At 40.3% G+C, this 25,555-nt stretch overlaps 1 protein-coding gene across 7 annotated transcripts in view; it reads right to left on the minus strand.

Annotated features, from left to right (window-relative positions):
- Positions 1–25,555, minus strand: part of SGCD (sarcoglycan delta) — a 946,774-nt gene that overhangs the window by 323,523 nt on the left and 597,696 nt on the right. The gene's annotated exons all lie outside the window — the stretch shown is intronic.

Raw genomic sequence — 25,555 nt, forward strand, 5'->3', positions numbered from 1 at the left:
ATTGCTGTCCATATCGGACTACTGGGCTTGCCAACGACTGCCATTTGCCTGGCACCTGGTCACTGAATGAACCTGCCTTCCATATTTAACCCATCGACTGTCTTTCTGTTAACGATCCAGAGTCCACGGCACAAACAGAAGTATTCAAGGAAACTATCACCAGGAGCCTTTTAAAAACAGCAGTACAAGCAGACGGTTCTTGTACTCCCATCCTGAATTTCTCAATAGCCACCTCAACTTTCCTTCATGCAAGTGTTTCTTTTTAATGTGTATTTTTTTTACTTTATTGTTTTAATTTAAATCCAAGTTAGTTAACATATAGTGTAATAATGGTTTCAGGAGGGCTAACAGACATGAGAAGATGCTCAACATCACTCACCATCAGGGAAATACAAATCACACAATTGTTTCTAATGGTAATTCAGAATTACAGGTTGGCGGTTCTGACAACCAAAAATTGGTTCTTCGCAGACTCAGAATGTAAAATCCAACTTACATAGCTCTTCTGGCTGAGGAATCCATCAATATCCACTGATCCTGAAAAGATAACTTAGCCCAACTTCATACCTATTGAGTTTTATTTAGAATCTTTCTTTTTCTTCTCCCTCTGTTCTTCTAAGAAAAGTTAGAATGGAACGAGCAGAGCAAAAGAATTGTAGTTAAAGGAATGTTTGCTTTCCGAGGTATCACAAGTGATGAGGTCAGTTTTAGACTGAAATGTGAATGTGAGCAATGGATAACTAACATCCTCCACCATTTTGTGTATTTTTTACTTCATGCCAAAGACAATGCTCATATCTACTTCAATATGTACATTCTCCTAAATGAGGAAATTGTTCTTGGGATTGTTTGGGGGTACCTTTTTTTCTTATTGAAAATACATTTTCCTTCCAGCTTTTCAGAAAGTTATTTAGAGACCATACTCTAGGCCAAATAATAATTCTGTTTTTATAAAGTAATGCCAGGCTTCAACATCTATTTTTAATCTGCTAAGACAGAGTTAGCAAGGAATATTTTATCTTCAGTTGGGCCCTGTTAGTCCTTCAACTCAGCTTATAGGTGCAATACATCATGCCTGGAGGCCCTCTGGTATTATATAACCTCCCATGCATAACGTGAATTAGCAAGGAAATGACATATTTATATAGCAATTAAAAATATGTTTAGCATTCCCTGAGGTGCCACCCCTCCCAATTATTTAAGCTAGAAGCACATTAATCATCCTGCAGGGTGTAGTACAATAGAGGCAGCAGTTGTTTCTGTATGCAGTGTTTAATACCGCACATGGAAACGTAATCTGAATTTTCACAACCTTGACATGTCACCATACATTGATTATACGTACACTTAAACACAGCATGCTCTTTTTTAAACAGTACCATTTGGAGCTGTCACATACCCAAAGCATGAGTCTCTGGGCTTTCATGTTAACCCGCTTCACGATAAGACCATTTATTACTGAGCATGAACAAGAAGCAAAGGGGAATCGAGCTCATTCCCATAAGCCTTCTCGATTTGAAAGTCAATGTTAGGCATTCTCAGATGCTGTAAGATCCCAGAATCTGTTAGGTATTCTGGAATGTTTATTCCTGAGTGTTCATAAGAGACATCACTTAAAATTAAAACAAAAATATTTATTTTTGAGGAAGAGAGAGAGCGAGCAAGCAGGGGAGGGTCAGAGAGAGAGGGAGACACAGAATCCAAAGCAGGCTCCAGGCTCTGAGCTTTCAGCAAACAGCCTGACACGGGACTCGAACCGCGAACCACAAGATCATGGCCTGAGCTGAAGTCAGACACTTAACTGACGGAGCCACCCAGGTGCCCTATAAATGCATTACTTTAAAAGCACAATTTTAATTGCTGTGTACACCCCTCAAATACAATAAAAATGAGAAACAATGGATACATTAACTTGGTTGACCATTCTGACATAATTTGGGGTGCACTAAAGTTTTTGAAATCCTAGGATGAGCCTCAGATGGTTTTCACTGATCCTGAAGTAATGACCATCAAACACGGAGCAACCAGCCTTCTCTCACGGGAGCACACCGCCCCTCCACGATCTGGAACACTCTCAATATCAGTTGTGAAGGAGCCCTGAACAGCTCATCATCAGCCAGGTATCACCAATATCTGTAAGGGGCTTTGTGTTTCAGAAACCATTTCTACATACTTCATTTCATTTAGGCAGATAACAACATTCTGAGGAGGTACTATGACCACTGGTTGACAATTGAGACACTGAATTTCCTGAATTTTATCTGACTTTTTAAACAATGCACATTTTAGAAGTCACAACCTCAGATGTTTATAGGTAAATCCATCAAACGTGATAATGTGGGTGATGATTGTAACATTTGGTCACATGTGTTACATTTTCACTGTGTGCCATGTACTATCTGTATTAAATTTTTAACTACATTAACTCAGTAATCCTCACCGCTCCATGTTATGGATAGGAAAATCTAGACTCAAGAGGAAGGGGGCTTGCCCTGTGTCACACAGTCAGAAGCCAGAAGGTAACACCTGACAGTCTGGCTATAGAGTCCCCACTCTGCTTTACCATCCACAGTGCATGGCCCCCCAGATCATACTGCTCCCTGACCACTGGATTTAGCATGAGGTCTTAAAGAATATTCATGAATCATAAACTAAGGGAGGTCAAATAACGGTAGTATCACTAACATGCATGAGGAGGTTTCCTGACCAATTTTATACCTAATAGAAGAAAAAAAAATATGTTAGTCATCATTTCCTGCTAGAAGGCTGTCTGGCTCTAAACAATTGGAGTTCACACTCTGACTCTAATTAACTCTATGTTCCTGGGCAAATCACTTACTCTCCCTAATTCTTCAGTTTTCCTCATTCATACCTTAGTGACAGGGATGGAAAAGACCCATAGGGTAGTTCAGGCAACCATATGAGATCATGGATAGAAGTCACTTATCAGAGTGCCTAGAGATTGCCAAGTACTCAACAGATGGGGATGTCTATAGTTTTGTATTCTTTTTACTTTGAGGATCCATCCAACTCCATCACATTGAGCTTATAAAGCTCTAGTTCCATGCTCAGGTCTTCCCGCATCCTGAAAGACACAGTTCACCTCCATTGCCACCTGACATTCATTGGTCAAAGTCCCTTCATTTCTGGCAGGCCAACATATGCTCTTACCTCCTCCAGAGAGTACCCATAAGGCACTGACCCTTTCTCTTCTCTTGCTCTGATATTCCCACACACTTTTCTGAATCACTCTTTCAGATGTCAACCCAAATATATTGTGAAAACACCAATGATGATTGTCCAACTTAAAGTAACTCCCCCCACCCCCACTGATTTCAGTTTTGAAAGTGTAGCACCCTTGTGAAGAACTATATGAGTTCTCAGTCTCTCCTTTCTCACCTCACTTCCCAATTCGCTTTATTCTCCCTTACTCCTAGGCTCGAGACTGCCCAAACTTGAGACTCACTTGGGGTGCTAGCAGAAAGGGTTGTTAGGGTATTGAGGAGAGCACCTTTTGGGAGGAGCACTGGGTGTTGCATGGAAACCAATTTGACAATAAATTTCATATTAAAAAAATAAAAAAAAAAATAAAGAGACATTTGGAAGGCAAAAAAAAAAATGGTTGTTTAGGGGGTCCTTGTTTCAAAAACTCCCACTGGCCAACATGTGACAGGGCGTCACATTGCCTACTGCCCAGATTGAAGCTGAGACTTCACATGTAGGGGGTGAGCCAATCCACTCATTTTGCAGGTAGAGGAAATGGAGCTCAGTAAGCAAGGTGCTTTGCCCAGGGTCATAGGACTGGCTACTAGGCAGGCTGGAATTAGACCTCAGGTCTGTGAATTCCTGGGTTACTGCTCTTTCCATCGCAGGCCACTATCTGAGCACAGATCCCTGACTACCCAGACTTTTGAGTAAGCTTCTGGTATTTTCAACAGTCTACCACATCGGGCTGGATCCCCGAATCTTCCCACGATGCACCAGAAGGCATTCAGCCTGCCCAGAGCTACAGTGTGCTTTCTTTCCCTGCCTCGCCCACCTGCTGTCTTCAAACCCTGACTCCTCCCACCGCACCTGAAAACTGCAGCTCCACATTTGGGCCACTGGTTTCCAACACCTACAAGTCTTCACTCAAGTATGACTTGTTGTCCAGGCCAGGCCCCTTCTCTCGTCACCCAAGGCCTAGAGTGGCTATCAGAGTTTGCACATAAATATGGTATAACTTGTACTCACATAGCCTTATATTCGAGAACATTATCCTAGAATCTAGAATTCTTAGCATCTACCACATCACATCTGATGTCATTGACTGTAACAGTGGAGGGGAAAGAAAACAACTGGGCATTTTGTTAATTGCATTTATTAAGGGATCCTTTTTAGTGTTCTCCTCTATAGGTAAAACTCTGAAGATTTTATTGTTTCTTGGCATTTAACTTTTCTGAAAAAAATTGTGTGTGTTTATTCAGTTATCAAACACATGTTTCCCGTTCTATCTTCCTGCCTAGAACAGTGTCAGGCACACAAGAGATGCTCAATAAACAGGACAGATAAGGTTCTTAATCTCACAGAATTCTTCTTCTGATAGGAAAGGGCCAAGTCACCAAACAGTTTTGTAAAGTGTGAGAAAGGCTTTAATCGGAAACATCTATGATGCTTTAGGAGCATACAGGAGAGACATCTAACTTAGATTTAATAGGTCAAGAAAGACTTCCTTGAAGTAGGGATTTCTATGCTAACAGCTAGTGGAAACACACAAGCTAGGGAAGTAAAGAAAATTTCAATTAAACCAGCATTATCAGAAGAGAGACGATATACTCAAAGCCTTGCAAGTAATGAAGAACTTGGTCCATTTGAGTACTGGAAGTATCTATACCCCTTGGCCCTTCTTCTTTGGCTCTTGCTAAGGTCTACAGCATATGCACATATTTAACTTATATTCTGATCCAAATAATCCAACCTCAGCCACTAAATGTATACACACAGACATGCATGTAAAATATGTAGCCATACATGCTGTAAACATCCATGCACTCCAGAACGAGCAAGAGAGATTAAGAGATTTGATACTCAGTCCCCACATCTTTCTCACACATGCTGACTCTCTTGCCACATTCATACAAATCTGGCATTTTACAATACATTTTTAAAAAATATATGATTACCCCCCAACTCCTCGCCAAACACAAGTCAATGACTGTATCTGGCATCTGGTGCTTAATCTGAGGAACCATGATCTGTTCCATCACTGGTGGAATAAATGGCTGTTTCAGACCTCTGGAGAGGTGACATACATGTCACCTAATATTTCTAATGTGAAGCAAAGGTCCCAGGGCCACGAGCACATCCATGTTTTGCATTATAGGCCCTGGATCAACCTCTCTTTAGACCCCAGTGAAAAGTTCCCTTTTAAAGACGTGAGAATCAAGGTCGCTAAGAGGAACAGTGAGTTGTCCAAGCCCACACCAGACCAGGGGCAGCACAGCTCCGGGAATCTTATCCTTCCAGGAAATACCCCTTTGTCCAAGCATCCTATTCTTATAGATGAATTTCGGAGGCAAGCACAGAAGATCTTGGCCCAAGCTTCGTGATAGGATCATAGTTACCCTTTCAGACTCCATGCCTTCTTTTTTTTCCTAAAATACCAGTCTTTGGAATCAGGTGGCATTCATGAATGTTTATCTCCTCTGTAACAGCCTACCTAATAAAATGGCTGGTGAGCTTGTAACCTATGGGAAAGAGCTTGGTGGTTGCTGAGAATGTAATCAATTACACTAAATATAGCTATTCACCATGTGAGCACCTGGAATGCCCTTATCAACTAGATGAAAAGGTAATGATGTTTTCCTCTTAAAACTGTGCCACCATCTTTGAAAGCCCACACAATTTCTTCTGTGAATCACCAGCAGCCTCGAGTAAGAGGAGAGAAACTTTTCTGTTTACATGTTTCAGTGAGCAGACTTTGGCAAGTTAGCAAACTAAACATGAGTGCCAATATATCCTCAACTGGATTTAGAAAATGTTGTATTCCTACTGCTATTATTACAAGTAAAACTGAGCGTTCCTAATTTTTATTGCTTCTTGTTTTAGCCCCCACCCCCCACCCCCACCACCGGCCTCCACTGCAGCTCTTGAAAATAATTTTTAGGTTTTAGGCTTTGAGTAACAACCAACTGGCATTTGAATGAAATGAGACAGAATCACTTCATAAAATTCAACCCCGATTTGCTAGTGAATCAAGACACAAAAGTGATCTTCCCATTATTCTATTAGACCCAGCCCTCACCCTCTTCTTGGTGTTCATGTTTGTATATTCCCTTGATAGGCATCTTGTTTCTGACACACAGCAACATGAGTGAGCAAGTCTCTGAAGGCTGCAAAACAATGTTGCCATTCTGCAGCCAGCTTCTTTTGGCAGAGGAATGTTGACCCAGGACATGGAAATACGCCAGATGAATATCTGAGAGGCACTAATTAAACATCTGGAGAGTGACCAGTGAGCGCCGTGTGGCCCAAGAGCATGGGATTTGGAACAAGACACCTCAGTTCGATTCCTGCCCCCACTATCATCACTTGTGTAATTTAACATTCCTGACCCTTCGGTTTAACAGCTATAAAGTAAGGATGAAGACCATACATACTTTAACTTGTTGTGGGAACAGAAGGAGATGATATAAAAATAGTATTTACCATAGTAATAAAAAGAGATGCATTGAGCACTTACAATGTGCTAAGCGTTGTACACATTATATCATGCAGTCCTCGCGACAACCTTAGGAAGAATCCACTCTTACAATTCCATTTTGTGGATAAGAAAACTAAGGCACAGAGAATAACAGCCAGAATCAGAGGCTGACTTGGGGGGAGCTGGGATCCATTCCTGAGCAGACTGCCTCTAGAGCCACACTCACAACTATTAACTGCACTCCCTCACTCTTAAGTACCAAACTTTCTACGGTACTGTTAAGTACCAAACTTTCTACGGGTCCCCTTCAGCCTTCAAATGCTATGATCCTATGACTTCTATAGCAAAGTGTGCCTTTTAACACAGACACAGAAGACCTAGCTAGTTGTGGCACAGAGCGGCACAAAACGTTAAGATACCTTTCGATCCTAAATAAACATATGCGTGTTTACGTGAAGGCCCGTATCTGTCCAAGCAAGCACCACGCTCAGGTGGGAACCTAATGCTTCTGGGTGAATTGTAATGAAAACATTTCCACCGTGGCCCTGTGCCCAGACACCCAAGCCACCTGAGCTACTGAAACGGTACCTCAAACTCCAGTGTTACTGTGACCCCAGAACAGCATAGTGCTCCTACTGGACTTACAAGACAGAGAGCCCACCATAGCCCTTATCTTTGCTTTGTCCTCATGTGGCTCCTCAAATTTTAAGATTGAGATGAAAACCATGAGCAGTCTATATACAATTTCAGCCTCTGCTACACACTTTCTCTATGCTAATTCCTCTGCTTCACTCAGAAACCTTGTGAGGGGTGCCTGGGTGGCTCAGTCACTTGGGCGTCCAACTTTGGCTCAGGTTATGATCTCCTGGTTCATGGGCTTAAGCCCCATGTCGGGATTTGAGCTGACAGCATGGAGCCTGCTTCGGATTCTCTTTCTTTCTCTCTGCCCTCCCTGGATTGCACTCTCTCTCTCTCTCTCAAAAATAAATAATAAACATTAAAAAATCTTGTGAGATTCGTACTCTTCTCCCCATTTTACAGATAAGGAAACTGAAGTCCATAGACGTTTAAAGGTATATTCAATAACATGTCTAGGAAGCAGCAGAAATGGAATTTAACCCACATCCATCTTAACAGCTAAGCCATGTTCTAAACGTCTTCTTCTCAAATGTTAGCACGACTAAACACACAAAAAATAAACCTTCTAGGCTTATAAATCATAATGCTTCATCGACGTTATTTGGCAAGGTTTTGTTTGGACGAGGAGGGCCTGAAGAGCACACTTCTCTGGCTTTTGTAAATTCAGCCCTGCCAACCACTTCTGCTATATGTTGGAAGAAGAAGGTTGTGTTCACATTTTTTTTATATAAGAAAAATAAATAGAAAATACAATGCAGCAATCAAATTAGGGTTCTCTAAGATATGGTTACATAGGAGAGCACTTTTGATGTCTGAATTTGACTTTGGTAAAGTCTGCACAGTACATTAACTTCTTCATTACTGTAGCAATTCTCTTTGAGACCCAGAGGGAACAGAGATGTGCCCACAGGACCCTGAAAGGAGAGTTGAAAGCAGATGTCTGCCACGTAATTTCTACTGAGAACAGAAAATTAAAGGGTAGGGTTTAAGACCCAACCACTAAAAGCTTTAGGGAACACACAAGACCATAAATGTGGCTCCCAGAACGGGCTCTAGACCTGGATGAGCCCACACTTTGGAACTGTTTGCTTTTGTTCAAACACGGGGAAATCATTTTAAACAACAGATGGATTAAGACTAAAAACAGCTCTTTCAATGGACCATTTGTCATGTGTACTCAGGTTTTTCTTTTTTCTCTTTATCTAAGATAATGTTCTCAACTCTTCTGGAGAAACTTGCAAAGTAAAGGAACGGGTGTCATGTTGGATTGCTCTTTTCTTCCTCACAAGCAGCATCCTACCCAAGCCACACATCCTGCCAAAAATATCTCCCCCAAAATATCTTCCTCCCTACCTCGCCTCATCCTGGCTCACATCACTATTATTGCACACCTGGATTATTGTAATAGCCTTCTTTCTACCTCAGCTCTGTCTCTCCCCTGCCCTTCTGCAGTGCCTTCTTACCACGGCAGTCATAGCCATGCCAGTAAATTAAAAAATCTGGCCATCGTTCTTCTGCTTAAGAAGTGGCTCAGAAGTAAACTTTCAGAATAAAAACTCCTACCTTCTTCTGATTTACAGATACTCCATGATTTGGCCCCTGCTGACCCTCTGATCTTATCCCTATTATCCTATCTATCATCACACCCTGTGCCTCAGCCACACAGTAAAACACTCCTCTTTGCTTCTTGAACATGCTATCCACACCTTACCACAACATCTTTGCACATGCTGGTTCCTCTGATGGAATGTTCTTTGCCCAGACATCTGCCTGCTTAACTTCTTCACTTCTTGGAGATCGTTACTCAAAATCACCTATATGAGGTTTTTCTGGACTATCTACATGTTAATTCCATCACTCCAATGACATTCTCCAACCTTCATCTAGGAGGTCTTTTTTCCTCCTTAGCAATTATCAATATCAAAAATACTAAGTATTTCTTTACATCTTGCTTACTGTCAGATACCATATTAGAATGCAAGCTATATTCAGGGAAGTGTCTTTTCTCTTTTATTTCTTTTACATCTTTGGAACCTAGAATAGTGTGTGACACACGATAATTACTCTTAGTGATTAATTGTTAAAAGAGTAACTAAAACATAATTAATGTGTATGTTTGGGGACAAATAAGTAAGCAAATGGAATAGAAGTAGATGCAACTACTTGGTACAAAGTAGACACTCAGTGATTTAAAAGATTAAAAACATGGATGAATCATAACATGGGGTAGTATCTGGGATGGTGACTTACAGGTGACTGTATTTGATTCTTTACGATTAACTATATCACTCATTTATACATGATAAATTTTTACAATTATGTTTCACTCATATAGGACTTTAGTTAACAAAATTTTTCCATATACCACATCGTGTTTTCATCTCTGAGTGGTACACCAAATAGGATTATATTGCCTTTTACATGGGAAGACCTAAGGCGGAGAGAAAAATAAACTGATTATCCATGAACTCACAGCTAGTAAGTGACAAGGATAGAAAAATCGGAAGGCATTTATTCTTTTGTTTATGTAAAGTGACTGAAAAATGACAGGAAAAGTCTTTGTTTTAAGTATGCTTCTATCAAAATTTCAACACACTAGCAGCTCGATGCTGATAATAAGAGGCATCTAGACTTGAGCCTACACCTGAGGATTTATATAATGCTGGGCAGAAAAATGAAAAAAAAATACTTTAAATGATGGTAAAATATGCATAAAAAAGCCAAGACGGTAAGTTTTATGTTATGCGTACAGATCAGTGGCATTAAGTACATGGACACTCTTACGCAAACATCCCCACCGTCTATCCCCACAACCCTTTTCATCTTGCAAAAGTGAAACTCTATACCCATTAAATAATAACTGCTCATTCCCCCTTCCCCATAACCTCTGGCAACCACAATTCTACTTTCTTTCTCTTACGAATCTGACTATATACCTTATTTAAGTGAATCAGATTTGTCTTTTTGTGACCAGCTTATGGCACTCAGCACATCTTCAAGGTTTATCCCCATAGCAACATATGTCAGAACTGCTTTCCTTCCTAAGGCTGAATGATATTCTATGGTATGTATATACAACCCTTTGCTTATCTATTTATCTGTGGATGGGCAGTTGGGCTTGGTCCCAGCCTTAGGCTACAGCAGATAAAGCTGCCTTCAACACCAGTGTACAAATATCTATTTGAGGTTCCTGTCTTCCCTCTTCTTGGGTATATCCCTAGAAAGGGAATTATGGGATCACGTGGAAATTAAAAGCTTATTTTTATAACAAAGATTGACGATAACTGATAGACATCATTGGTAGCGAGTGGCTGCTTAAGCCTACACTTCACTGGACCTGGACACACAAACAAGCCAGTTCACACCGTTTCCATCCCAAAGTGCATTGCTGGCTTTATTTTCATCAAGAACAGCCACTCACATAGCCCATCATCTACTGAATGTCTTCCATTCACTGGGCTTGATGGTGACCTTGCTTTCATCATAGGGCTTGCCATCAACTGGGAAGTCGGGCAGATATTGCACAAATCATAACAAATCATCACTTTATGACTGTGATACATGCTTCAATGAGAAAACACAGTGTGTTGTGAGAATACTGAATTAGTCATCAGGACGGAGATAAAGGAGACTTCTGCAAGAATCAGGGTAAGTTTTATCATGCAAAGGGGAGTTGAGCACCCATGAAATATCACATTTATTTTGCAGAGTAAACAACTGGTGTTGAGCATCATTAAATTACTCCCTCCAAATTTCAGAACCATACGCTGAAGATTCAGAATAATGTTGGCAATATTCAGATGCTCATCAGATATATTAATTAGACTAATTAGCCTAAAGTTTAATTAAATAGTAGCTATTAAGTTCATTATCCCCATAACACTGATTTATTTTTTAAAGTAGTGGTTTGGGATTCTACATATAATTATTTTCCTCTATAATGTTGTATTTTCTATTTCAGTGGTATATATATATATATATGTATATATATATATAATTTATATTATTATATATTATTTATATATATTATATATAATAGGAAACTGTTGGATAAGTGAGCTCTATCTTACTTTCTTTTTACCATTATTTTTCAGTGATAATCTGTTTTGGTTCTCTTCTGTTACAAGGCCAATATAGGAGTAAAGTAGAACTGGCAGATTTAAAAACCAAACGTTACCTACTTTTCACCATCTCCTGTCACGAAGAGAAAATTATTTAAACATCAAAAAAAAAACCTATTTTTATCAAACTATTTTAACCCAGAGCACCTTGGGACACTGATAATTCCTTAATAAACTAGGAGAATGTTTCAAGTTCAATGAATCCCTTCTCCTGAAAGTATTAATTTCCTCCAAAAAAGTATGATTCGGGTTAAAAATATTTTAAAAAATCACAAAAATACTTTATTAAGAATACCCGCCCCCCCAAATAAATCTAACACACAGAAACCATTTTATTCTATTCCAATCAGTTATGCTGGGACTCAGTGACTCCATTTGTAAAAGGAGGGTATTTATTACCTGCGCGGGTGATCTCAAGAGAGTCTGTGCAAGAATCAAATGAGAGGATATGAGATTAACACAAAACGACTAAATCAAACTTGTGAATGCCAAATACACATATGCCAAATACAGGTTTCTAGAGACAGCTAGTTTTTCACCAAAGATTTATATTCACCTTTCTTATTTTGGAGTTGCTTCCTGAAAGCAGTGCCCTGCCAGGAATAACAACCCTCCCCAGCCTTCTCCCACAAGTCATGACCCTGGGGCCATGAATCCTTAAGGAATTTGCCTGTAAACATAGGGGCCAGTCCCTTGCAAATTTCTCTCACAATTCTTTATAGCTTCCTTTGCGCTGGCTGGGTGTAGCACCCAAGGTGATTTTGGGAGCCACTGCAATAAAAAATGACAAAACCACCTTCAGTCTGGGTTCATGAGTGAATGTGAGGAGCAGAGCCCTCACCCCCCTCTCTGCCACTGTATTCTAGGTGAGTGAGAAACTATCTGTTTTGTTAATCACTGATATGGGGTTTATCATCTGCTACAGTTTCTAGATTTTGACTCATACAGTAAGGCACTGGTGTGAAGTCATAGATCTTACTGCATGACTATTGCATTTATAGGAAAAATGAATATTTTAAACATAAATCTTACATTTTTTTTGTTATATTACAGTCATTGTCAATGTTTCAAAAGAAGGCTGACTAGCCCACAATTGAAAAAAACAATTAAAGAGAAAAGACTTTTTGAGGTGAAATACATACTGTGAAAATACGTAACAGCATTACCCAAATTGAATGATATAGATAACTGAGGGCATCAGATGGACCGTCTGTGGTCACTAAGGGAAATTCTGGGATAAACAAATAACATCTCCTCACGGTATAAATATGTGAATACTCAGAGCCTACTATAAGCCCATGCATTCTGTAAATCTCCAAGGAGTGAACGAATGGAGGTGGGTAAGTACTGTTTAAAGTTTTCCCCAACTTTGAACTCAAAATCTTTACTTTCCATAGCATTTCCTGGAACAAGCATTTCATGAAGCATGTCTCGGGAAACGCTGATGTAACACACAATCTTGAGATTATTATAGAAAAGCGGCCATCATGCTCTCTCTCAAGGTTTCTGAGTGTCTTTCTAAGGACCCAGGCGAGGGGACAGGCAACATTACTAATGGTTTCGGAAGTTCCTAAAGAGGATGAAGGATCTTACTGGTTCAGTGGATGCAGTTTGAATATGAACTGTGGGTTAGAAAATAGAATTGTAGCAATTGTAAGGGTCCTGAGGTTTGATTATTTTACTGTGTTTATGTAAGAAATGTTTTTTTTTTAGTATTTATTATTTTTTTTAAGTTTTATTTATTTATTTTGAGAGAGAGAGAGAGGGCATGAGTGGGGGGAGAGGTAGAGAAAGAGGAAGAGAGAGAGAATCCCAAGGAGGTTCTACACTCTCAGTGGAGATGTGAGGCCCGAACTCACTACCTGTGAGATCATGACCTGAGCCGAAATCAAGAGTCAGATGCTTACCGAAAGAATGTTCTTTTTTCTTAGGAAATGTGCACGGAAATATTTAAGATCAAAGAGGCATGATATCTCCAACTTACTCTCAACCTATTGTTTTAAAGAAAGCACATATAGGGGGTGGAGAGAAATAGAGGGAGTGGAAAAGGAAGAGAGAAAGAAATATAAAGGGAGGGAGGAGAGGGGGAAGGGAGAGGAGCATTACATGAACATAGAGTAAAATGTAAGTACTTGGTGAATTTCAGTTAAACAGCTTCAGAAGTTCCTCCATACTCTTGTCATTTTTCTATGCTTGGTATTTTACTTACACACACACACACACACACACACACACACTACTAGAAAAAGAAAGAAGAGCGATGCCCTGTAGTTAGTAAATTCAATACTCAGTTTGGCTGTGTCTCATTTCTAACATGTCATACATGGCTATTTAAAATTGCCCTTTTCAGAACTGAATGGCACCTGAATCTGTGAGTTTTGACTTAAAGTGGCTCTTATCTCTGGCTGAACTGGGTTGCTGTCCCTGGTTGGTGGGCAAAAAGTGAGTGTTGCTCTGTACTGTTTATTCATTCAGGAGGCTTCTGCTTTAAGAAACAATTCAAAATCTCTCTCTTTTTTTTTTTTTTTTGCCTCTTTAGCAAGAATTGCAGCCTCTCGTTTTTTTTTTTTTTTCCGTCAATGAATAAGCCACGTGCTGAAAAATAAAGGTCATAGACAATTTGCTAGGTTTCTGTTGCTCCTGGAGGAAAAGAATTGGAAACTCAGTAGCTGCTGATCAAGGAAACTATTAATATTTTGCCAAGTCAAGCTGACTGGCAGTAATTACCCCACAGATTACTTTTGTGTTGTGCTGTAGTTGGCTATTTGTTACTTTTTCCACTGCAAGGAAGATCCAGGACGCCAGTTACTGTTTTCAAGCCAGACACGGATGGGCTCCTTCTGTAGCTATCTGTGATACAGTTTGTGCATAAGTCAGCCCCTTAGAGTCAAAAATGTATTTGGGGGCAGCTGCGTGGCTCAGTCAGTTAAGCGTCTGACTTAGTCTCAGGTCATGATCTTAAGGTTCATGGGTTCCAGCCTGATGTCGGGCTCTGTGCTGACAGCTCAGAGCCTGGAGCCTGCCTGGGATTCTGTGTCTCCCTCTCTCTCTGCCCCTTTCCCCACTCATGCTCTGTCTCTGTCTCTTTCAAAAATAAATAAACATTTGAAAAATGTATTTAAGCTAGGAAGTGCTGTCAGTTACCTGAACACTGGGGTACCAATATGTACTTCTGCACTCTGAACACTTTCTTCCCTGCTTGGTCTTTGTTCCCTCTTTCTCTTGCATTATTTCTCTCTCTCTCTCTCTCTCTCTCTCTCTCTGGTTTTCTCTCTCTCTCTCTCTCTCTCTCTGGTTTTCTCTCTCTCTCTCTCTCTCTCTCTCTCTCTCTCTGGTTTTCTCTCTCTCTCTCTCTCTCTCTCTCTCTCTCTCTGGTTTTCTCTCTCTCTCTCTCTCTTCCCTCATTGGATACCATTTTCATCATAGTTACTGCCTACCTCAAATAAAAATATCAGTTGATAGCACATCTCCTCTTCTAGTTTCTATCAAATTTTTCAAGTCCCCTTCTCAAAAAACAGATCTTGAAAGAGAGGTAACTAAGCCTGGGGTCTACTTCCTCACCAATGCAACACAGTGTGATTGGTCTTTCCATACCTATCCCTCCATGCTGATCACTGGATGATGTGTTGTTCTCAGCAGCCACAAATGCAACACAGACCCTAATAAAAAGGTCTATGAAAGGATGACAACTCTTGGCCTGAGTTAGTAACAGCTACCCCCTGCCCCCTGCCTCTGTGTCAGTGCCTCATTTTAATGTTTAAATAATTTTAAGGTTTCAGAAGGAAGTACCATTCTAATTACAACCACTATCCATTCACTTTCTCTCAGTGCTGTAATTCTGTGAATCTTAAACATTATTATAATCAGAGCTACGGCAATTTCTGGAAATTTAAGGAAGTTTTACTCACTGTGGCATTCTCTAAAATTAGGTCTAATTTCTTCTGGATAATAAATGCTTTCACAGAGATGGAAAGAATCCTGGTGAATTTCCAAAGCAAAATGTGCAGTAGGCTCTTGTTAAACTAATTCTTAAATGGAGTGATTTTTCCAAATATGGGCTAGCCTTGGGCGGTCTTAATGCATTACTTACTTTTAAGTGATTAAAGGTAACTCCTACCAAATCAATAGAAGAGATACTAAAGAGGGAACAGTAAAACTGAAATTAGCATTAACTGAGGCTAGATATAAAAATAATATGAGATCATGTTTTTATTTAAAAGTCCAATGGAATTATTGGAGGTTAAAGAAAATGAAATGAGAAATTGGAGATGTAATTGGATTGGCAAGTGTCCTCCCTTACAGATCTCTTTTAGAGGAAATTATACTCTTCTCCTGTAAATTATCTAAAAGACATGAATGCTAACACCAAAATAAATGAAACCTACTCCAATGTCTAGACAGCTAAATTATGATAGACTGTTAACTATTCAGTTAAACACCAAAAACCTCTAATGATCAAGAATCCCTACTCTGTCCCTCTGGGATGATACAAAAGAAGATGCAAATCACTACATTTCTGGACATTTTATAAAATGTCATCTTCATTAGGGTATCTCAGGCTGATAACACAAGGGCAAAGGAGTGACACATGATTGGAATCTACAAAGACCTGAAAGGAATAGAAGAGGAACATAAATGCACAAGTGCTTTTAGCTTGAAAGAGATGTACTGAGAATGAACAAAATAAACTTTAACACCCAATCTGTAGCAAACCTAAGGGCTCCAGTACCATGACAAAATGCTGAACGCTGTTTTAAAAGCTTCAAGGGGGGCGCCTGGGTGGCGCAGTCGGTTAAGCGTCCGACTTCAGCCAGGTCACGATCTCGCGGTCCGTGAGTTCGAGCCCCGCGTCGGGCTCTGGGCTGATGGCTCAGAGCCTGGAGCCTGTTTCCCATTCTGTGTCTCCCTCTCTCTCTGCCCCTCCCCCATTCATGCTCTGTCTCTCTCTGTCCCAAAAATAAATAAACGTTGAAAAAAAAAAATTAAAAAAAAAAAAAAAAAAGCTTCAAGGTACTTAATTCATAGGAGGCAAGTTAAGTACCACAGTTCTGCAGTAACTAGCTAAAATAGCCCTCAGTCTCCCAAAGCATGCGTTTTTCTGGGTAAACTGTTACTCCCACCTTCAAGGAATTCATATCTTGGTTGATGTATACACATCATCGGCAAGAAATAAGCACAAAAGAGGCTACAAGGAAATGTGAACTGTGATGATCTATACTACTCTGATTTCTGAGCATCCCAAAGGGAAGAGGTAAGAGGCAACTGAAGGCGACTTCCTGGGGAAGTTAAATCAAACGAGCCCTTATAGTGTGATGGGCTTAAGGTAGTTGGATATTACAGGTGAGAACAATAGTACAAGCTACCGATTACTGAAGACTGCAGACCATCTCCTCTCACTGCTTCAGGTACCAAAGGAAGTTATACAACTCAAATAACAGATTAACACAGCATAAAGACACTACAAAAAGCCCATTATGCCACAGCTTTTGAACAGCCTTCAGTGATGCATTTCCTACATTTCAAACATTCTTTACTTTTGCTGTTTTCCATTAGAATTTCACACAATCAGCTAGCTCAAGTTCAACTAGGTCCTGGAAGAGAACACAGTTTCACTGCTGTCAATACACCTCAAGAGGCCCAACGTTGCCTCAACTGCCTTGAGACCTCTGCTGGTCATCATTAATAGTGTTTTATCTTCTAATTATTTCAAGAATGAAGGAAAACACAGGGCATTTTGATACTGATGGCACACTGACAGAGAAATAAAAGTGGCACTCATCCTATGGGAGCTTGAAACAATGAAAGCCAAAATTCAACATATGAAAGGTAGATTCCTGTCCTCTATTAAAGACTGCAAGCTTCAGGCTCAAAGGTGTGGAGATTAGAAGAGCACACCCACGGGACGGTGATCATGTCCCCGGAAGAGGAATGGGGGAGCGTCCCTTGGAGAGTTTGAAAAGTCCAGAGGACAGTTCCAAGGGCGACGTGATTAGAGATCCCTCCAAATTAGGCAGAAGAATTTCCTCTTTTATACAGATGGCAGTGGGGAACTGATGACCATTTTGAATGGGGGGAGCGACACACAAAAGCAACATTTAGGAAGGATTAGTTGGGCAAGGCTGGACCTGCAGGAGCTAGTAGGGGTTAGTTAGTAGCAGGCCTGAATTACAGGGGTAGCCATGAAGATGGAGAAGGCAGGCAAGAAGGAACAGGAAGAACATTCAAAAGGAGATTAGTTTCTCCAGTGCTATGGTAGATAAAATGCTGACTCAGAGTCAGCTTTATACACCTTGGGTTCTTGAGAAAGCTTATGAGTGTAGAAGGGTGAAGTTTGCACTTTGAATCTCCCTACTTCCCTAATGGGACACTCTGACAACCAGGGCTATCACACGGGTGTCTCTCTTCTCTCCAGCTTCTAAGAAGGAACCTTAACTCATGCCACCCGTGTCCTATACTTACTGCTTTTCTCCTTGCAACTTTCTGTAAGCATCACGTAAGGGACAGTGTTCCCTACATCCATCCCTACATAGTTTGTAAGGTACATACAAGCTCTGTGCCTTAATATAAAACAATCGTAAAGATTATTTTATCCCTCAACTTACAGTATAAAAAATGACTCCTAAAAATAAACACCTCACAGAATGAGTTAAAAAAAAATCTGGTTTTGTGGGATGCAAGCACCAGAGGACCAGCTGTTTGAATTGCTCTCAATCCTGTTTAATCTCTAGACATAGAAATATAGGCATCGCACCCTATATTTGGCAGAAAGGTAAGAAAATGAACTGAACATATTTGTAGTTGCAGGTTTCCTAAATAAGGGAAAAACACTCTCAGGGACTAGAAGAGGGTAAAAATAGAAAGCTAAGCTGGTAACTAAATGTCATAAAAAAAATCATTGTTTTTTTCCCCCAGTACATGAATCATCTACTTGCTGGTGTGCAAGCAGGAAAGAGAAAAAAATACAATAAATCCTCTATTGACCTCCCGCAGAATCTCAGGCATTAGAGTCCAATTACTTTGAAATGCACACTGCTTTGCCGACTATTTTAGTATTCCACATTCTCATCACTCTTGTTCTGTTGCCTCTCAAGATCTCCCCTCCCCATCTTTGTTTCTATGAATGCCATTAAGTGATCCCTTAAAAATTTTAATACATGCACACAAACATACATACATTAGCTTGCAACTGCTGCACTCACTCTTGGAATGTGGGTGTTTCAGCCTTACAGACTTCCTACTGACAATCCTATGCAGGTGACAAGAGGTTCCCATGTCAACATTTACTGGAAACTGATTTTCAGATATCATAACATCATAATAAATGAATCACATGCATGAATCATTCATCAGGCACCAGTGTGCATAAAATAGTTCTATGCCCTTCACGAAACATGTGCAAACCCTCAAATCTAATACAGGCAGGTTCCATCACCTATCCGAGCCTCAGTTTCCTTATCTGTTACCTGTTGACAACAGGGTTTACTTCCCAGGCCCCTTGTGAGGTTGAAATGAGTGAGGTAAGTCTCATGCAGCTCCTAAGTGGGTTTGGCATACAAGAAATTTTCCACCCTCTTTGTTAGCAGCACACATCCCTCTTTTTAGAGAGGGGTCCTCAGTCCCATGGTCCTTCCCTCTCTCAGCCCTTGTCTTTCAGCAGCCTCTTTGCTTTTCCCGACATCACCAACCAGGGGTCTCCCGCCACAGAGCTGTGCCTTCTGAGTCTTGTCTCTAATAAATAATTATTCTCCCAAGGTCACTGAGCAAAATCTGCAATCTTAATCTTGGATGTTGATTTCTGGAGAGTGAGTGACCTTTAAGAAAGGCGCCCTCTGAGAGCACCTGACTCAAGCCATGAAATGCTGAATCATTAACAATTTAAAGCAGAAAAGAATTTAACCAAGTTAGACAACCTGTAATAGCTCTTGTGACTGGGGCCATTAGGACCATTTTGGTGTAGTTCAGGCCAAACTAATGACTGTGAAGAGAAGGCACCTGAAAACAAGTAGACTGATTCAGCTTTTCTATTTCCATTTTAAAACCCATTTGGAATTTCTCTGGTGTGTCTTCCTAGGTTGACATTTTTTTCCACATCAATCCATTCTAATTAGTCAAATAGTTTTTAAACTCCAAAGTCTACTAAAAAAAATACCTTTACACACTGGCTGTCCTGAGTCTGCAGAGCAGAAAAGCTAATGTTAGAAACAAAATAGAATTCTCCTTTTTCTTTCCCCCCCAGGTTACTATCCAATGCCTATACAGGCCAATAAGGCAAGCATAAAGGAGCAGTTGCACTGGGGTGATGTCACAGAGAGTGAAGGGCTGTGGCAGAAGGCACACCCTGTAAAGGCTTTTCATGTGAACGACAACAAGTGTCAACACCCTCAAGGCCCAATGACATGTTCTGCTAGGCAGTTGGGCCAACTACTGATCCACAACTCCTGATGTAATTCAAACCTTTCCATTCACAAACAGAAATTTAGCCCAGAGAACTCTAAGTGGATTGTCTTAGGCCACAGTAGACAGACAGCTGCCAGTGGGATCCCATGCCTCCTGATCCAAAGCTCCCAATTTCATCTTCAACGTACTCCTGTATCCTGAGGTGACACGAGGAACTACAACACCATAAACCCAAGTCTCTATAGAGCATCAACTGTGTTCACGACTCAGTTCTAAGCCCTGGGGTGGATAAAGAAATCATCAGTTTATAGCCCTTGTCCTGAAGACAGTAATAATCTGTTACTTCTTCTGTTAAGTCTAAATCCTCTCTCTCACACGCACAGGTGCCCACAAACACAGATCTTAGAGCTGAAAGGAATTTCAGGGACTTATCCAGTTCACCCCCTGCCTTCAAGGAGATAAAGTATTAGATGCCATTTAAACAATAAAGTTACAAAGGCCCTGGGAAAATGAGAAATTTACCCAAACAAAGAAGCTAGCCTTCTTGCTCTTTAGGATAGAGGTTTACCCTGGAAGAGACATTCCAAACCATAAGATAAAAAAATAAATAAATATACGTATGAGCTAATGCATACGGTACAGACTATGTATACTGAAGACAGTGAAGAGAAGTCCCTGGATTCTGGTCAGTGGTCAGTAAAAGCTGCAACAGCTCTTAGTACATCCCAGGAAGCTCCTTATTTAAGGGGGAAAAAAAGTGGTTAAAGTGCCCAAGAACTACAAACACTGGTTTCGCCATTCGGGTAAAGATTCCACAGCATTTCTGAAGGTCAGACTTAGGTAAGTCATGCAATTTATCCCTGGCACAATGCTCATGCTGTGTCAAGAAGCCTGCATGGCATCACCAGAAACGACTTTATTTACAACAGCAACCAGAGCAGGGTGGATCAATCACTCTGGGATTAGTTGGGACCAATCACCAGGGCTGGCGCTTACCATGATCCAGTGGGGACCTGCCATATTGTATCAGGGGTGGTGGAGGAACGTCTAAGTGTCCTTGTCAAAGATCTAGGACATTCCACATGTTCACATATGTCAGGAAGCTACATGACTGCTTCCATGTTACAATTAACAAATAATTAAACTGAGTCTTTTCAATTAATCGGAATGCCCTTCATGCTTGTTTGTCCATTTAGAGCTGTCTGTTGCCTTCGAGTTACAATTTCTTCCTCCTCTGCCCTCAGGTTTAAAAGACATTCATTCTTGGGGCGCCTGGGTGGCGCAGTCGGTTAAGCGTCCGACTTCAGCCAGGTCACGATCTCGCGGTCCGTGAGTTCGAGCCCCGCGTCGGGCTCTATGCTGACAGCTCAGAGCCTGGAGTCTGTTTCAGATTCTGTGTCTCCCTCTCTCTCTGCCCCTCCCCCGTTCATGCTCTGTCTCTCTCTGTCCCAAAAATAAATAAAAAACGTTGAAAAAAAATTTTTTTAAAAAAGACATTCATTCTTAAGGTTTTCTTCTTCTCTCTTTTTTTTAATATTCTTTTGTTTACTTAAGTTTTACCTACTATCAAAGTGAAGACAGAAATCATAGATTTTTATTGCTTATATATAATACACAGAATTTTGCCCAAATTTTCATCTTTGTGCCCCTATAACTGCACCTCTGGTTTCCTCTTTTTGGTCTTCGTAGATGTAATCTGGCATCTTGGATATTGGTTTTTAGACTATTTAACATATTGCACCTCTTCTTATCTGCTTATAGCTGTATTTCATAATTTTTAGCAAGTGTTTAGAATGTTTTATAATTTTAGCAAATCTTTCATATACACACAGTTCCAAAGCTTACCCAGCAGCCATTTTATATCATAAGCCTCTCACTAGGGTTCTTAATTTGTGGAAGTTTTTCACTTGGCTGGAGCAAACAGGGAAGGGAAGGTGTGTCTGGTGAGGCTTAGAACACGTGAGAAGGCATTTCCGTTGTCCTCTCAGAAGGCAGACAACTTCTCTGACCATAACATTCATGTGATTCACTTTTCCCCTCCAATCTTCATTCCTCTAAAGAAGAACTCTCTAATCAACACAACTTCGGTTCTTTTGTAAGATTTTTCTGTTTTCACACTGGAAACATATTTTGCTCAGTGTTACTGAGGGGGTTTGGTTGTCTTTTCACGTATTTCATGTGGCTCTCTATGTAATCTTTCAGTAAATCCAGCTCAGGAAAATTCGATTATGTCTTTGAAGTGTTAGTCTCAGGTCTAGTCTTTTCCTCAGGAATTTCTATAGTTCTTAGAAATTTCTATAACTCAGTCTCTATCCACCATCGTAATCATCTTACGTTCTCCTACTTTATCACTTGGCTTCCTTATTCATTTCCGTGAAAGCACTCAATTTTATTCTTTACTTGGCTGATTTACTTTTACTCAGTATGAAATCTGTGCTGATGCCGAAGTGGGTTTTAATTCTGTGACTGCCTTTTCAGTTCCCTCGCAATGTTTCCTATGTCATTTCCCTTGAGTCCGTGACCTTTTTGTCAGCCTGACCTGTCTTTATGGATTTCCATTCTTCTGCCATGGAGAAGTCACAATGACCTTTCCCTGATCCACCACTCCCCACCCCCACCCCCTAAATCTTTCTTCTGATTTGTAAAGTAAATCATTTTTAGAAGTGTGTTTTTTTTTCTCCCCATCTTCAGGATGATGCTTGTGTTCCTTACTCTAGAGTTTTCTCCAAAGGCTCTATATTGCCTCTATTGATGCAAAGAGGAAAGAGCTCTGTGGACGCGTTGCTCCTGGATGCTTACTGTCCCCACGGGTGAATGCCCTTCTCACATCACCGTTTAGCTGTTCCTCCAGGCGTTGGGAAGGCACTTATCTTTCACACTCTGAACAGATGAAATTCACGAAGGACATTTTCCAGTTTGCATGGCTATTCATGTCTCCTTGTACCTTCTCTTGCTTCAGGAGCTTTGTACATGGAAATGTACCTTTCAAGATACAGATGTCTTGGCTCTGTCCTACTTCTGGCTGCTGTCATTTTGGGATTGTAGCCTCTCACTAGCTTGTGTATGTATATATGTGTGTGTGTGTGTATATATATATGTGTGTGTGTGTGTGTGTGTGTGTGTGTGTGTGTACATATGGACATGTTCTTGTGCTCGTATATCTATATCTATAGATAGATATATGCATATATTAAGTAAGTGTGCATAGGTATATATACACATGTGTGAGTGTTTATTCTCTGCAGGGGAAGAAAACAGAAAAGCACACTGACTCCAAAACAGCACCCACAAAGAACAGAGGGGGGACATTTTTGTCTTCTCTGTTTTCTGCTGATAATGGATTTCACATCCAAGGCACAGATATGGGTCCAAAGGGAAAACATCTCCTTTCTGGTGAGGAGAGGAATCCTATCTTTCCCATAGCCTAACAGTATCTTTAACTGTGTCCTTTAAGGCAGTTTCATAAACCTTGAAGATTCCTGACAATTCCTCCAAGAGTTTGGTAAGAGACTACTGCCATTCCTAGCTTTTGATGATAGAATAATTCCTCATTCTCTGTTTTATCTTCTACATTTTAGTAGATTGTGAAAAGAGACTAAGTAAGATGCCACTTTTAATCCAAAAGTCCCTGTTTTACATCTCCCCATTCCAGATGTTTACAACTTAAAAGATTAAAAGCTATCTTAGACAGAACTTGGTTCTGTATGCCTTTGAAACTCTCCATTTTATCAACATGTACCATGATGCCCAGAGGGGACGAGTCGTGTGCCCAAGGTCCCAAAGCTTGTGACAAAGCCCAGGCCATAACTCAAGTTTCCTGACTTTAATAATGATGAGACTCTACATGATTCTGGAGAGAAAATGATAATGATAGCTATTTAAAAAAAGCTACCCAGTCTGTGTGTACCTTAGCTTTCCCAGTCCTTGGGGGAAAGAAGGAGTGACTCTCATTATTCTTGAAGCACTGTCCTGTCACTAACAATAGCCAGTTCCCATTTCTTATCCTCTGAAATGAGCAAAAACTCCACAAAGGTAGGGAGGCTGACTTCATACGCACAGAGGAAAATGACCTTCCTAGAGTCTGTGTACAAGACTCAAAAGGTACTGGACCTCTATAGATCCTCTGAAAGTCACAAACTGGATTGCTCTTTTTTTCCAAGTGCTTACGGCTAATGGCTGCCTAGAGACGGACCAAAGGTTTTTCAATTCATGCAATTGCCAGACACTTTTCCATCTCACTCTAAGCCATGCACAGCCCCCAAAGCCAATTTTGCAAAGTGCCACGTTCTTTCTAAATATTCCATGGATTTCATTATGCATTTAAAAAAATGTAGCCCTGAAGCTAATAATAAGATAGGCACTGAAAACATGTTCCTTTTGAATTGGTTCTATAATACTGGTTGTTAATGAACCTTGGAGAGATATAGCAAGGAAGAGCACTTTTCAGATTCAAAATGCACATACACTGACCATCTTGAAGAAAAAGTCACTCTAAAGTCAAGAGGTTCACCAGGCTTCTGCTGTTACAAAGCCATTAAAATGCAGTACATTCAGCTCTGTGAGATGCACCTGTGAATGCTTTCCCAATAATCTCCATCCCTTCACTTGGTGTGACCCTAATTTTCTTTCTGCTTCCATACCTCCCTGCACAGCCTATTGGCTTGGGGTACCAGTCCTCAGACTTGTGAATCAGGTCCAAGCCAATGATGATAATAACACTCCATCGCCACAGTTACTGGTCCAGAGATGAGCACGTGACACTATTCAGGCCAGTGAGACAGGTGGTGATTTTTGCCTGGTGCTCCTGGGAAAGAACCCCCTGGGTTTTCTGAAAGAGCTTCAAAAGCATCACCCACCTACTTCCAGACAATGAACACAGAAGAACGAAAGAAAAAGGGAGAATTTCACTACCTTTGATTTTATGCAAGACTTATTAGGGAGATGATAAGGGAACTAATAAGAAAGTTTAATTGCCAATCAAATGAGAAGGCATGTTTTCAGAGAATAATTCCTTAGGATTAAATATGGTTTTCTAAAGATCTCTGCAAAGGGAATAGCTTCTACAGCAAGAGAATCTGGCTCAGTGTATAGTAAAGTTATCATTCTTCTCAGGAAGACAAATCCTGGAAATATCAGGAGATTTAAAAAATAATAGCTATTCTTTTTGACAGTTAGCTGATCAATGTAATTTGAACTGTCATTCAAATAGACTAAAAAAGCCTAGGTAACTTTATGAGAAGTAGTCGGCTTTGGAGAACATATCAAAATCATATTTCTAATTTTTCTTTTTGGCTTTCATCAAAACAAAAGCAATGCTATTCTAGCACACTTTTTTCATTGCAGTTTCAAAACATGAAACATGGGTTATAGAGGTAATCACTGACTTCTGTGATAAAAGTCATAAATCAAAGGAAAGAGTAATACTTTGAGAATTACGCAAGTTGATTTAGTATTACCATGGAAAGGCAGGAATGTAGATAACCTGGAATCTGATGTTTAGAGGTCAGTAGAGAAAAGGTTATTGTTTGCATGGAAAAGCTACTTCTGCAGTTAACTGAAATTAATTATGCTTGTATAAATTTTATAAACACATCCCAGATCTGGATTTTTGGCTAATTAAGCTTTAATCTAGTTGAGAAAACTAAACCATATAAGCTTTTATGAGAAACTACTGCTCACCCATTGAAAGGAAAGAGGTAAAATCATAGTTTTAGGA

The sequence above is a fragment of the Felis catus genome, chromosome A1, assembly GCF_018350175.1.
Source record: "Felis catus isolate Fca126 chromosome A1, F.catus_Fca126_mat1.0, whole genome shotgun sequence".
Lineage (NCBI taxonomy): Eukaryota > Metazoa > Chordata > Mammalia > Carnivora > Felidae > Felis > Felis catus.